This window comes from Pagrus pagrus, assembly GCF_965226575.1.
Source record: "Pagrus pagrus genome assembly, chromosome: 23".
Lineage (NCBI taxonomy): Eukaryota > Metazoa > Chordata > Actinopteri > Spariformes > Sparidae > Pagrus > Pagrus pagrus.
In genome coordinates, this window is record NC_140205.1 from 12,927,268 (window position 1) to 12,941,379 (window position 14,112).

Consider the following 14,112-nt stretch of genomic DNA (forward strand, 5'->3'; position numbering starts at 1 on the left):
TCTAACATCCACCCTCTCTCCACTCACATCCTCTACACCTCCTTTACTCTCTTCCCTGTAGCTGAGCCTTGACACCCAGACCTCGGTCTGCGTAACCTATACATAGGATTGGTTGTGTTACCCACCAGGGCCGAATCTCCATTCCATTCCCTCGTGGCCTCTGTCTGTTATTTGGAGAAAGTAGGAGGCCGAGCTTCATGCACTCCTTCCCTGAGTGTGTGTGTGTGTGTGTGTGTGTGTGTGTGTGTGTGTGTGTGTGTGTGTGCAGGGGGGTGGGCTTCCTCTGGGGGAACACGGTCCAGTTTAAGAGGACGGATCACAGATGCCATTAATGCAAGATAATTTTGCCTCTCCTTTTCACCGCGCCGCACGTTCATTAAAGTCACTGCTGTTAAATGTTTCTCTCCATTTCCTCTTTTTTTTTTTTTCTTTATTAAAGGCATACATGAAAGCGGGAGGAAAAAAAGGGGTAGCAAATTGTCAAATTATAAATTAAGCTGCTGCTTCAATTATTTGCTTGGTTTGATAATAACGTGGTTAATTTTTGAACGAGGTTAATTACAAGAGGGTTAATGATATTCTAATAAAAACCAAGAACTCATCACATTTTGCCGCCTAAATTACACTGACATATATGAACCAAATATTTTCTTCAATTAATTCGTAATTGTTAATAAATATCTTACAATTCGGGGGCCGCGCGGTGCTGAGGCCGTGTTTTGGAATGACATATTTGAACAGATTCTCGACACATTCTGTAACAATAATTGCGAGAGCTGACTTCTCACCGGAGGTAATCTGACTCTTGCTGTCTTTGGTAGGTGGCCAATTTATTTCATGAAGAGGGGCAGATATTGCACTTGCTGCACATGGCGTTATTGAGTGTGTGTGTGTGTGTGTGTGTGTGTGTGTGTGTGTGTATTAGAGAGAGACAGAGAAAGGGAGAGCGAGAGAGAGGGACAAACAGGGGGCAGGTAGGTGTGATCGCTCATTCACACTAGAGCTGCTTGACGTTGAGCCCTACGGGGCATGATTACTAGGCCCTGGGTGATCCTTCAGCTCTCCGTCTGACACTTGCTGCCTGTCCCCTTCCCCTCGCTCTCCTCGCATCCCACCTCCGTCCGTTCCTCTCTCCTCATCCATCTCTTTGCAGCTTCTTTCTTTAACTCCCTCTCTCTGTAAGTTTTTTTTAATGTTCTCACAGTGTTTTATTTACTCCTCTAGACTCGCGTCTGTCTCGATAATGCGTTTCTGCCAGTCTGATAAATAAAGCTGTTTGTCTTTTTACAGTGCCCAGGACACCTGCAGTTAATGTCTCTACGTCCACCTCTGCTATTTATCAGACTTCAGACATGCGTTTACTGTGTATGTGAGTCCCCCGCGGCACATTTCAACAAGGCTATTAGATTTCATGTGCCGAGGAAAAAGTGGTATCTACATTTCAGGCTTCAGGGGTATGCGATTACATTTTTTCTTTTAAACAGTAAAATTAGCATCTCTAATATCAATTGAAGTGGCTATCCATGTTGATGGTCGACTGTGTGCTTTATGAGACAAAAACACAAGTTCTGTTCAAACTAACGTCACCGCAAGGACTGATCAGATAGCAACGCTGGTAACAAATAGATAGGAGGTATATTGCACCTTTGCGTTAAATTAAAACCCCGATAACTTAACATCTTCACGGATCAATGTTGCAAAAGGAAGCATCACAAGCAGTTCCACATCACACTCTGATCTGATGCTCTTGAGCAAGAGAGCCAACTCTTGGTTGCTGCCATCAACTAGTTGTTGTTACTGGTTCGACTAAAGACATGACCAGTATTCAGAAAGTAGGTTGCTACTTAGTCTGGCTGGCAAATGCGACTATTTTGGTCACACGTGCACCCAAATTTCATACATATTATAGACAAACATCTGTTTGATCTGATCTGTTTTGTGATTACGGTTGCAACTAATGATTATTTGCATTATCAATTAATCTGCAGATTATTATCATGTCCGATCAAAAATCTTATCGCGATTTCCCGGAGCCTAAAGTGATGTCTTCAGATTGCTCCTTTTGTCCAACCAACAGTCCAAAACCCAAAGACTCTTCATTTACCCTCACACATGACAAAGAAAAGCAAGAAATCCTCACATTTAAGAAGATGGAAGCAGCTGTTTTGATGAAGCTGGCAACTGAATTTTCTTCAATCACATAATGGTTGCAGCTGTAGTTGTGGACATTTTATTGTATAGGATTGGGTTGTCTTTCAAAATTCAAATTCATCAGCTACACAAATGTCCCGCAGAATAATACATCTGATAACTGCAGCATTCCCAAACTTGTGTTTAAGAAAACAAACCCGTTAAAACATTGTTTTTGTCATGTTTCACTGTGAATCAACTGAGAGCAGACAATACGATCAGATACAGAAACTGTCGGAGCCTCGGTGACAAAAAGTTGGACGGAGCGTGAGCTGATAAAATTGCTCGATTTTGAGCACATAGTCTCAGGGTTTAATCTCCTCTTGTTAGAAGGACACAGGGGACTTGCGGTGACTTCTTTAGGGGGCTAAAATATTACCATGATAGGCTAGCAGCATGCTTTCATGCTCTATCCCACAGAGTTCATATAGACATGGTTGGCTTAAAACCACCTTGTTAACAAAAAAGCGAGTGAACAAAAAAAAAAAAAAAAGAATTGCACTCTGTAAAAATCCTGACACTTCTGCAATGTGCGTACTTGAATTTTTCAAACACTTGTCTTTTCTTTACCATAATAGATGTCAGTTTCCTCTGATGTAGCTCGAGTAGGGGGAGCAAGCACGTAGGGTCTCACTCTTAATGCATTTGAAGCTATCACTCAATAGCGGATCTGTGTTGTTCGAGATCAAACGGAGGAGACATTCGCGGCATCACCTGCAGAGCGCTCCAAAGGGATGAAGCAAAATATCTTCAAATCACTTGTCCAAGACATTTCCCCCTATTAAGGCTGCCTCCACACAGGCTTTAAGGCGGAGACAGGCCCTTTAGATAAGCTAACCAAACCCGAGTGTTACAGCTGGGAGATCAGACACACAGCCTGTGTTCTCTTACAGAACTCCCTTACAATGGCATGCCATTAGAAAAAAAAAAAGGTTGAGCGTTTAACACACCTAAATGTGTAAAAATCACCTATTTTCTGTCGAGGCAAAGAGCAAGAAAATGAAAAACATAATATTTTGCAGGAATTATCACCCAGTTTATCTGTTTGACACAACCAGAAGAACAGAACAGAAAGATAATTGCAGTTCTTGCAGTGTATGACATATTAAGCTGAGTGATAGCTGACAATCTACCTGTAAAACATGCAAAGAATTGATCGGAAACTGAGCCGCTCATTTTGTTTTTTCAATTTATTTCCTTTTAATTTTTTAAATGTACTGAAATTACGAGATTTCTGGTCACAAAGGCTTAATTTCCGGTCAAATCATCTGCTGTCATTTTGAGTAAAATGTAAAAAATCTTTCAACTCTTCACAGCATGTGTCTATTTTATCTGTATGAATGTGTATGACTCCCAACAGTGAATATGTGCTACCAACACTACAGATGCGTTTTGGTGTGTGTGTGTATGTGTGTGTGTGTGCGTGTGTGTGTGTTGTAATCTCAGCAGCAGATCATGTTTTCCAGGCCTCAGATGAGGCAAAGCAGCTTTGGCAGCGGGCCGTTTCATCTCAGGCACTGGGGCCCAAAACAAAGAGAAAATGATTGATTGGATGATGAATTATTTAGAGGTGGAGGGCTGAGGAACGAACCAGCCATGCTGGAGAGAGAGAGGGAGAGAGGCATAGAGAGAGAGTGAGGAAACCAGAGAGAGAGAGGGAGGGAGTTCAGCCTCCCTTTATCACTTGCTCTCCATGTAGAAGATGGGAATCTGAGTAAAAACTTGCCCCTAATTGTACTAATGCGTGTCACCGCAAATTTGCCAAAATAAAATATTGATGTGGACGCAGTGACAGGGTGTGCAGTGCTGAGCGCTGATTGGAGAGGAGAGGTGTTTGCTCAGGGATCTATAGGGTGTTTGAACCTACATGTAACACTACACCGAAGACAGAAGGGGGAACAAGCCCCCTCAGCTCCAGACATCCATCCTTTCACCGCACTCCGTCTGCATCTCCACGCTGTCACAGAGAAAACCACCGATGCTGTGTGTTTACCTGCAAGCTTACTGTACCTGTAGATCGCCGGTGTTATTCGAATGGCAGCATGAAAACACACTTCCCCTAAAATGTCAGCGACAGAGCTGTGTTCGCTCGCACTGCCACAAAGCCTTTATGTGATGCCCAGTTGGACCACAGGGGGCACTGATGTGATATGTGAGAGAGAAACAGACAAGACTGGAGAGAGAGAGACAGACAGAGGAAAGAGAGTGGGGGAGACAGGGGAAGGGAGAGAGAGACAGAGAGGGAGGGAGAGGAAGAGAGATGCAATGAGGCAAGGCTACAGGGATGAACGCAAAGCGTCTCTCTCCCTCCATTTTTTCAATATCCCCTCCTCATGAAATTTCATTTGGATTGTAAATGTTCAGTAATTTACCATCATAAATGTGTAATGGGCCCCTGAATCCAATGACATTGTGCTGGCTAATCAACTCATTTGAAAATGAATATACATCTATTAAAGGGAACTCAGCATTTCCCCTTTGTTAAGACTGGCATGCTGTCAAACATGGGAACACTTCCTAAAAGGGGTTTTTTTGGAAAAAGAGATCCTCTTCGGGGGAAAAAAGGGAGAAATAATCTACTCATCAGATGTTTTGATCTTAAATAGAGATGATGAATGAGATTAAGTGCTTGCGTTACATTTCCTGATTTGTTTTGTCATTAGAAATCTGACATGTAATCGACTTAAGAGAAAAGGGGGCTCATATAAAACCTCATTCAGAAAATAAAAAGCGGGGGACAGGAAGTTAATGACGCTTCATTTTCAGCAGGGGAAAATACGGCAAAATTAAATTCGTGAATTATAAACTGTTTCTCAGTCCCATAGCAGACAGCCACAGAATCCTCCGGAAAACACACAATAACACACACACACACACACACACACACCAGGATTACGGCTTCTTATCTATGAGAGACGGGGCCCGAGGCGCTACCTACAAACACTTAATCAAAAACCAAGTTCAACTCGTGGCAGCCAGTGACTCTTAGAAATAGAGAGTAATGGATAGAGTACGGAATGCAAATTGCAAAATGTTGGGAGTCTGTCAACGTGTGTGTGTGCATGTGTGTGTACAGTATGCTTGACTCTCAAAGCGAGTCAATCAGCCCCTGGTGAAAACCAAATAAGTTACAGTGTGTGTGGCTGAGCATCAGTTGGGCACTTTGCGGATCAGCTTACAGACCTTCCGCTGGCCCATAGGATACCTAACGTCAGCGACAATAGTCTGAATATACGTATTATTCTCGTCAAGTCAAACTCATGTATCTGTTGCAACTTTTCAGGGAGTAATATGACCTGTGTAGCTTTACCTAGCTGTTAGCTGTTATAACTGTCAGGCGACTTTGAAGCAAACTTTTGAGTTGTTTAAAAAAAATGACAATGCAAATTAAGGGTGTTTCCATCGACTGGTTTGGACCGGATAATAAACTAAAGTTATGCAAAGTGAAGTTCTGTAACAAGTTGGTGCTACAGGCTAATACACAGAGAAGAAGTAGTAGAGGAAAAAGAGAGAGAGAAAAGAAGAAAAAGAAGAAACAAAACCAGTCAGCTTCATGAATGTATTATACATTTACTGTGGCTTTAGCAATCTACAATGAAATGAGGAATTAGGAATATGTGGGATGACACCGTCAGCTGACACAGCTTTTTTCCTTCTCTCGGAACAGAAACAGCTGATCAGTCATGTGAGTTAAATGTTCACTTCATTACAACAATCTCTCATTAGGTGCATTGACTCTTTTTGCAAAAACTACTTAATCAACCAAAATGTGCATCAAAATAAGTTAATATATTTTTCAGGCTAACTGATGGGATGCAAGATGTTTTCAACAGGACATGAATCACCAAGCCATACACAATTTCATCTTTAGGTTTAAAGCAGTGTGTGAGGGATTTGGTTTTTTCCTGCTTATCTAGAGTTTGATAAACTGACGCATGGCTTGTTTATGTCTCTGTGTGCAGCCTGAAGGTATAGTGAATCATAAATGTATGTTGTATGTTCAGATAAGTAGCAGCTGCAGTAGCAGTGGTCAGAAAATGTTTCTATAAAGATGAGTGATATTTTTTAAAGGTACCCTGTGGAGTTTTTGACCACTAGGAGAGCTGTTGAGCAACGTTTACAAGTATGTACACACGAGTGTGCGATCAACACGATTCACATTCAGGATTCAGCTCACACTATTCTGCTGGTCGACAATGGCTGGCAGTAACACACAGCAATGCACCAGTGTTAATTTCCACGTTTGTCAAAGACCTTTGTTTCATGATTAAGACGAGGCGATCAAACTGTCTGGCGTGTTGTTGAAAAACATGAATGCTGATTATGCAGAGGCTTATTAGTCGAATCAAATGAGTTTAAAGAGAGAAAACATTTTGACTTTTTGTTGACTTTAGTAATACTAGACTGAAATTATGATGGATAAAAATGAATAAAATGTGAGTAAATCTGATAAGCAGCTACCAAAAAGGCAGTTAAACAGAACAGCTACACTTAAGGCACTCTGGTTAGAACATAAACATAACTTTTGTTTGCTAACAAGGAACCTGATGATATAATAATGCACAATACCCTCTTTATTTACTTCCAGCAAGTCATGATGACAGAAACAGTGGTTTCAAAGTAATAATAATAATATCTATAATAATATAAAAGTAATAATACACTGACCCTAGATACTTACTACGTCCATTTTCAGGTTATTATACAAGTTTGTGCAGAAACAGTAGAAAGAAAACAGAACTAATCAAATTGTAAAGACGAATAGGCCTCAGAGGCACCAACCTCTATCACTAGTGCACTTGTTCACTTTCTCCCCAGTTCTGCTTCCTTCCTCTCTTTCACACACTTTCACTCCCTCCCTTCTCCGTTTCCTCTCTGCCCATTTCCCGCTCTCGGCCCTGATGCAGCAATCAAGGAAAAGAACTCATTTATCAGGTCTGATGGCAGCAGGGGGTGCATTGTGCGCTGGTGGGGGGCACTTGGTTAGCCTAAATGCATGGCTTTAGGCTACTGCCCTGTTGTAAGGTCATTGTAATTAAGTCTCGGCTCACAGTGGCGGACCGTGCCTTTGAGGTTCAAATGTCTTTCCCCTCCATCCTCAAAAGTCCTTTCCAGCGCCATTTGCTTATGAGATCATACAAAAAAAAAAAGTCTTATCCCACGCCAAATATTAGGCTCTGTCTGTGAATATTGATTTATCTGTGGACTCGGATGGGCTGGAATGAGTTCGATTCCCCTAACTTCCTCAGTGATTACTTTGTGGAAATAGAATATTAGAGTTTCAGTGATTGCTGCAGATGGAAAGCGCAGTGCTCGACCAAACACTTAAGATTGCTAATCTCGGATCCTGAACTTGCCCTAACTTCAATTACAGGATTCTGGAGTGAGGAAGAAAAGAACAGGGATGACCTATTGTTAAATGTACAGTATATCTATGTCATCTCTCTCTTTCCTTTTCTTTTGCTGCCTCTCATATCCTTGTTTCTCAACTTGTAGTCCAGTGCAGATCGAGCTGTACAAAAGTTATACGCGACATCAAGTCCAATCCAGTGAGAGACTTCAGCTCAATCGGGTCTGTTTGTGATGGCAAACTGGCCCAGATGTGGCAGCTGTTTGCCAGTCCCCGCAGCCAGAGTTCCTTTGTGTGCGTCAGTGCGCTGAGTGGCCCCAGGTGTTATGAACATTTTTAAATCTAGACTTTATCGTTCTCTCTTTTGCACTCCCTCTGCTCTTTTCCTTTCTCGTTGCATGGTTGAGTAAACTGTTTTTCCCCTTTAACCTGGGCAAGACCTCGTTGACCACCAACCTCAGTGTGGAACCCCAAAAATTCCTCTTAAAGCTCCAAGTTTTTACTCGGCTGAGTCAAGTGCTGACTTCTACTGTATGTCATTATGACTGTAGAGTGCTTGTTGTGCTCCTGCTCATTATAAGAGTTCAAATTCAGCATTTCTGGCAACACGATGCTGGGTGTTCTTGCTGATGCAGCTTTCAAACAATCGTAATTTGAGTCTTCCAAATTCTGAGAGCATCTTACTGACCTATATAATAGTTAGAGGTCATTGCCTCAGTGAAAGAGCACATTTGTGCACCTTTTCAGACTGGAAAGACGATCTGCAACATAGCCTAAATAACGAGATGGATGTACAATAAACAATAAAGAATGCAAGTATCCTATTTGAGAGGCTCGAATTCCCGGAGAAAAAAGTTTTAGAGTCGATAAGTAAGACGTCAATAACACGTCTTCAATAACATCAGAGATAAACGAGGATGACAACCTGCGGGAAACACTGATATTGTATCCACAATTCAGTATATGAGACAGTGTGACAAAAACCATAGAACCACAGAAGACATACGGGTTTACAGAACAAATTAAATACCGCAGTCGAGGATTCATATAGTTTTTCCAGGATGGATCACATGTTCGGAAAAACCCACATTGTTACATAACACCGGGGGCCGAGCCTAGGGGCCACTGGCTGGTGAAGCTACACTATAGGCCATGTCGTTTTTACTACTTTCCAGGACACATGCACATCAATGCAGACAGGCACACACTCGTACGTACATTGACGGGAATGCAGTCCATGTATAGTGGATTTTTCCGTGACCGCAGTGATCACAGTGAGTGGGAAGTTACTGTTCCCACAGGGCAAACAAAGAGGGCCAGATGATGCAGAAGAAGGAACTTTAATGAAACTGGGCCTCTGCATTAGTCTGTCTTTCTTCTATGGTGGTCAATGAAAAAAAAGAAAGGCTGGCTTAAGAAATGAAGGATCTTAATCAACAGACACATTTTTCTACTTAACTAGGAAGTAAAGGCTTTTGGAATCTGCTCATTTGTACCGGTGATTGAAAATTCACAAATTAAAACACAGTTTAGTACTGTATGAACATAAATAAAACTGATATGGAAAGAATATTACATAGAACGTTCAGACTATTGTTATTTTCCCTTTTAAAATAGTTTAAAGGGACATGCCAGTACAAAAAACAAAGGTATATTTCTTCTCTTATCTATAAGGAACTTTTTTCTTTTTGACCAAACTACTCCTTCCAACCGAATCCCTGCATAGAAGAAAGCATCTACTCAGGGACAAGAGGCTAGCTAACGGAGCTCCGAGATCCGAGAAAAGTGATTCGAAGCGGGAGCAACTTTACTCTGCATATTCAGTGGGGCGCATAAAACAGGAAGCAAAGCTTGAAGCTAATAAACTTTATTTGGCATGTGCGCCAAGTGAGTGATTCTCATTTGAATTCAATTTAAAATCCACGATTAGAGCTGAGCAATGGAGGACGCCATTATTGGTTACATTCTACACTGTCACAAGAACAGGACTCTGGTCCATGAGTAATGTTGGCGGGTGTAGTTTGGTTGAAAGAAAATAGATCCCACATCAAACTGCTCAATCCAAGGTCCGTGGATTATCATGAGTAAAATGTATTGTATGTATTCAAGTCCAGTGTCATCTAGTTCCATTGTATTCAGCAGACACCATGAACTCTGTAACTCACAACAAAACAATCTAGATGGATAAATAGCAGCACAGGTAAGAGGAAAAATATGCAATTTTGATTTTGGGGTGAACTTTCCTTTTGAAATGGCACATCACAATAGAGGGTGTCACTGAAAAAGCAACTCTTTTGAATTTACAGCATATCAAAAAACAAGTTTCGCAATCGTTTGATCTTTGTGGCATGATGAACACAGGCACCCGACAATTTACTAGGCTCTTATTCCGCTTACATAACAGAGTGGGATTAGAACATTTTCAATTTTTTTTTTTTTGCCTCAAAATGCTCCTCACACGTCTGACAGTGGGCTGAGCTGCATTTCAACTAGCGGTGTACTGTGGCGTATCTTTGAACAACCAAACAACTCAAGTGAAGTGCCTGCAGTCCTTTAAGCACTTTATCCTCAGAGCTTCATTGGGCAACAGACAGGCAAAAAAAAAAAAAAAAAAACAAGACAAAAAATGCAAATGAACTCTTCAACGCTTCTAGATGCCATTCAAAACCACAACAGAGCACATTTAAAAATGTTTTAGAATGCCAGACTCATAACTGCACTTTACAACAATGCAGAGAAATGAAAAGATGGGGGAAGTGATAGACGGAGAGAGAGAGATACGCTCTTTTCTGAGGCTCCTTGGCGTCGCGCTGGGGATTCCATGTGTCTCATCGTCTTGTTTAGAGTGCATTAGCAGCCAGTGACACAGCCTCCCTCCCTCCTCATCGCTCTAGTTTTCTTGTTGTCGGGGAGAGTGTCCTGAGGCAATAACAGCAACCATCAGCACTCCTCCACCACCTCCTCCTCCTCCTCCTCCTCCTCCTCCTACACCTCCTCTTCATGCAGAGATACGCCAGCGCCTAATTTTCCATCAGCAAAGCATGAAATCAAGAGAGAATGCCACACAACAAGCACTCTTATGAGGGGACACTTTGCCGGTTCGCCCACCCATACGAGCACGCAAACACCGACACGCGTGCAGGGACACGTCCTAACTTCTGAATAAATTATGAAATCAAGTGGATGCTAAACTAAAGTGACAATCAGAGGCTTGTTGATGAGAGCACGAATGTGACTTTGGGAGATGGTTTTACAAACGTCATGAAATTAGTGGCTGTTTGATATTTTTAGACTCTGTTTTTCTTTGACACAACGGTGATACAAAGTATTTTGATCACGTTAACTGGTTACCGTTTCCAGATGCATGCTGTACTGTTTGCAACAGAGAGAGAAAACGTCCCGAGAGGACTGCCGAGGTAGTTTTGCTGCACATCTCAAAAGGAAATGAGCTACAAAAATTCACATGAGAAGAATCAATCACATTACATTATCGTGTGCATCAAAATGCAGCTAGTGCATTTCTATATCATGAAAAATGTTGTGGCCCGGCCTCTTCAGTCAACATGAATGCACATTATACAGTCAGCAGAGAGTAGCTGTGCTACATTTATTATATATCAGCTGTATTTATGTATTTTAAATCATGCTGAATGTTAATATTGTGTCTGCACCATTTTTCCTCTACTTTGTCTTGTATTTTCAATTGTCCTGTATTGCTTTTAAAGCTGTGCGGTGAAGCCATAAACCATAAATAATTTCCCACAACGAGGACAATAAAGCTACTATTCAACTGGCAGCATGTCACCACACATCAGTGATGGAATGTAACTAAAGTATATTTACCCAAGTAATGATACTCAATACTTAATTTTGAGGAACTTGTACTTTACCATAATATTTCCATTTTCTGCTACTTTATACTTTCACTCCACACGGTTTGGAGGCAACTATTTTAAATTTTACTCACTATGTTTATTTGATACATTTAGTTACTAGTTCGAGATTGCATGCTGTATCAGATCGACAGTACTGTGGCACTTCAAATTTTACTCTGTACTCAATTATCATTTTAAAAGTAACTAAGTAGATTACATGGTGTAATGCATACTTGAATAAGAGTAAAATTACATGTACTCGTAAAAGTACAAGTACCCAAAAAATGACTCAGTCCCAGTAATTTGAGTAGTTGCAATTCCTTCCATCCACCCCTGCTTTTGAGACTGAATTATATTTAATATCAGATACTTTCAGACTTTGACTGAAGAACAAATTGCATTGCTGACTTTCTCTTTAAGATTGTTTTATCTTATCTTAAGATGTAATCAGGTTTATCCGTCCAGCACAATATTACAACTTCGGCACTGAAGTGTGTGTTATCATAAGGCTTTGCAGGTTTGTTTGTTTTGTTTTGTTTTGTTTTTGTCTTGGAAGAGGAGTTCAGACCCGCTGTGACGGACACTCAAGTTCAAAATTGTCATTTCCTACAAGTATAAATGCAGTATGTGCTATCAAAAAACGATGGAGCAAAAATAATAGAGTCATAACTGTCCAAAATCTTAAACTGCTGCTCACTGTAGAGAGCCCTACATCTTAAAATGTTAATCATGTGGAGAATAATGAATGAATGAGTGATAAAGTCATTTCAGGCACAGCTTGAGTGTCTCCAAGTGTTTTTCCTCCATATTTTGTGTACCATTTGTGTATGTCAACAATGACACATAACTGAAATGTGATCAGGAATGCCAACCAGGTCACGTCTGTATCAACCTGACAAGGTTTTGTGACTGGATGTATTAGGTTACAGGTTCACACACCACAGCCAGACAACTCTAAGTTGTCAGTCTGTGCTGGACAAGAAAAAAAAGAAAGAAGAGCCGAAAAATAATCTCCTTTGAGGAGTTGTGACTCAAGAGGACTAGCATTGTGTTTTCAGACAAGCAGCCGAGCAGAGACATATAGAGCATATGTTATCAGAGACCAACTGCCGGGCTAAACTGAACAGTACCGTATCTCAGTTTTCTATCAACTGAAAAATAAGGCAGTTAGTTATTAGGACAGTAACACTGACAAACACTACAGAGAGTGGAAAAACTCTTTCTCTACTACACACACACACACACACAAACACAGAGAGAAGAAACAGATCTCGCAGTGCTGACTGACAAAGATGCCCTGCAATATAGATGACGAGAACAAAGCCCCCCATAACAAACTCCAGTCATATTGAGACGATTTCCTTTTCAATAATGAATCGCCATCAGCATCGGGCGTCAATACTGCCTCTGTGTGTTGTTCCCGCCAGCATGCGTGTGTGTCTGTGTGTGTGTGCGAGTGAGTGGAGGGGAAAAGAAAAAACATCTATCCTCAACGAGAACAAAACTTCTATATTTAATCTGCGCTGAGAACAAGCAGGCATGCAAAGTCAAAAACAAAACGGGGATGGCAAGCTGAGGCTTTGTGTGTGGCATGCAAATCACATCCGGACCAACCAGCTGCTGTGAGCTTATCCCCCACATCTTTGTGATTGACAGGATTTTTAAAATGTGTAGATTATAAATATTTATAATTGACTTAATATTGACTGTATTCTCTCTGTTTGGTTGAACTTGTGTGGGGAAAAGAAAAAAATAAGGCGCGCGCAAAAAAAAAAAAGCTTTAATTTCTCAAAAAAGCACGATACCACAATCCAGTTCATCTGTAGTGCCGTCTTCACATAAATTACCCTCCCAGTGCACCCCATAGTGTGTGCGTGAATGTTCAGTAGCCTGTTTTCCTCACTGAGGATAATGAGCGTTGCTTTGAATTTTTCGGGAGTTGTCAGGTCTCCTTGAGAGTTTTTGGCTGGTCTCAGAGAGGTCAGCGCACACGCTGTGAAGTCGCGCTCGCCTTATAAAAGGTGACAGTCGGAAACATGGGCCGGATCTCCAGAAATTACACCAATAAAAGCACAACGAGCGAGGCCCAATCATGGCTGGGACGGGAGCCCAGTCTGGAGAAAGGGCAAATATTTAGAGTGGTGTAGCAAGGGGCAGAGCTTGCCCGTCATAGACATCTTGTACCCAATGAACTAAACCGCAGAGCATTTCAGCATCAGTGTGCGGCTGTAAGTAGCCTCCTATCCTCTTGTGTTGCTCTATAATCCTGATGACGGCACGTTTTCCAGACAGCGCTAGACTTTGAATTTGAAGCTGTAACTCAGAGGTCATCAACTCCATTTGACCACGAGCCAGAATTGTTCTAAAAAGACAGTGTGGGCTAGACTTTTAAAGAATTATTAAGTATAATAATTTAGGTATCTATTTAGTACTAATTAGCCATTTACAGGAACAGTATGTAGGACTTAGGAGGCTACAGTAGCCCAGAATGGACAAACCAAACGATGGCTCTACAGTAAAGTTTTTCACGTTTTTAGTGTCTGGGAGGGTGAGACAAGGCAACTTCACCGCCATATGCCACTTAATCCTACATACTGGGCCTTTAATGTTTAATATTTTCATATTCGTACAAAATGTAGAAAGTTATTTTCATGAGCCTACATCAATGCAAACAGTCTGAACATTTTCAGACTTTCT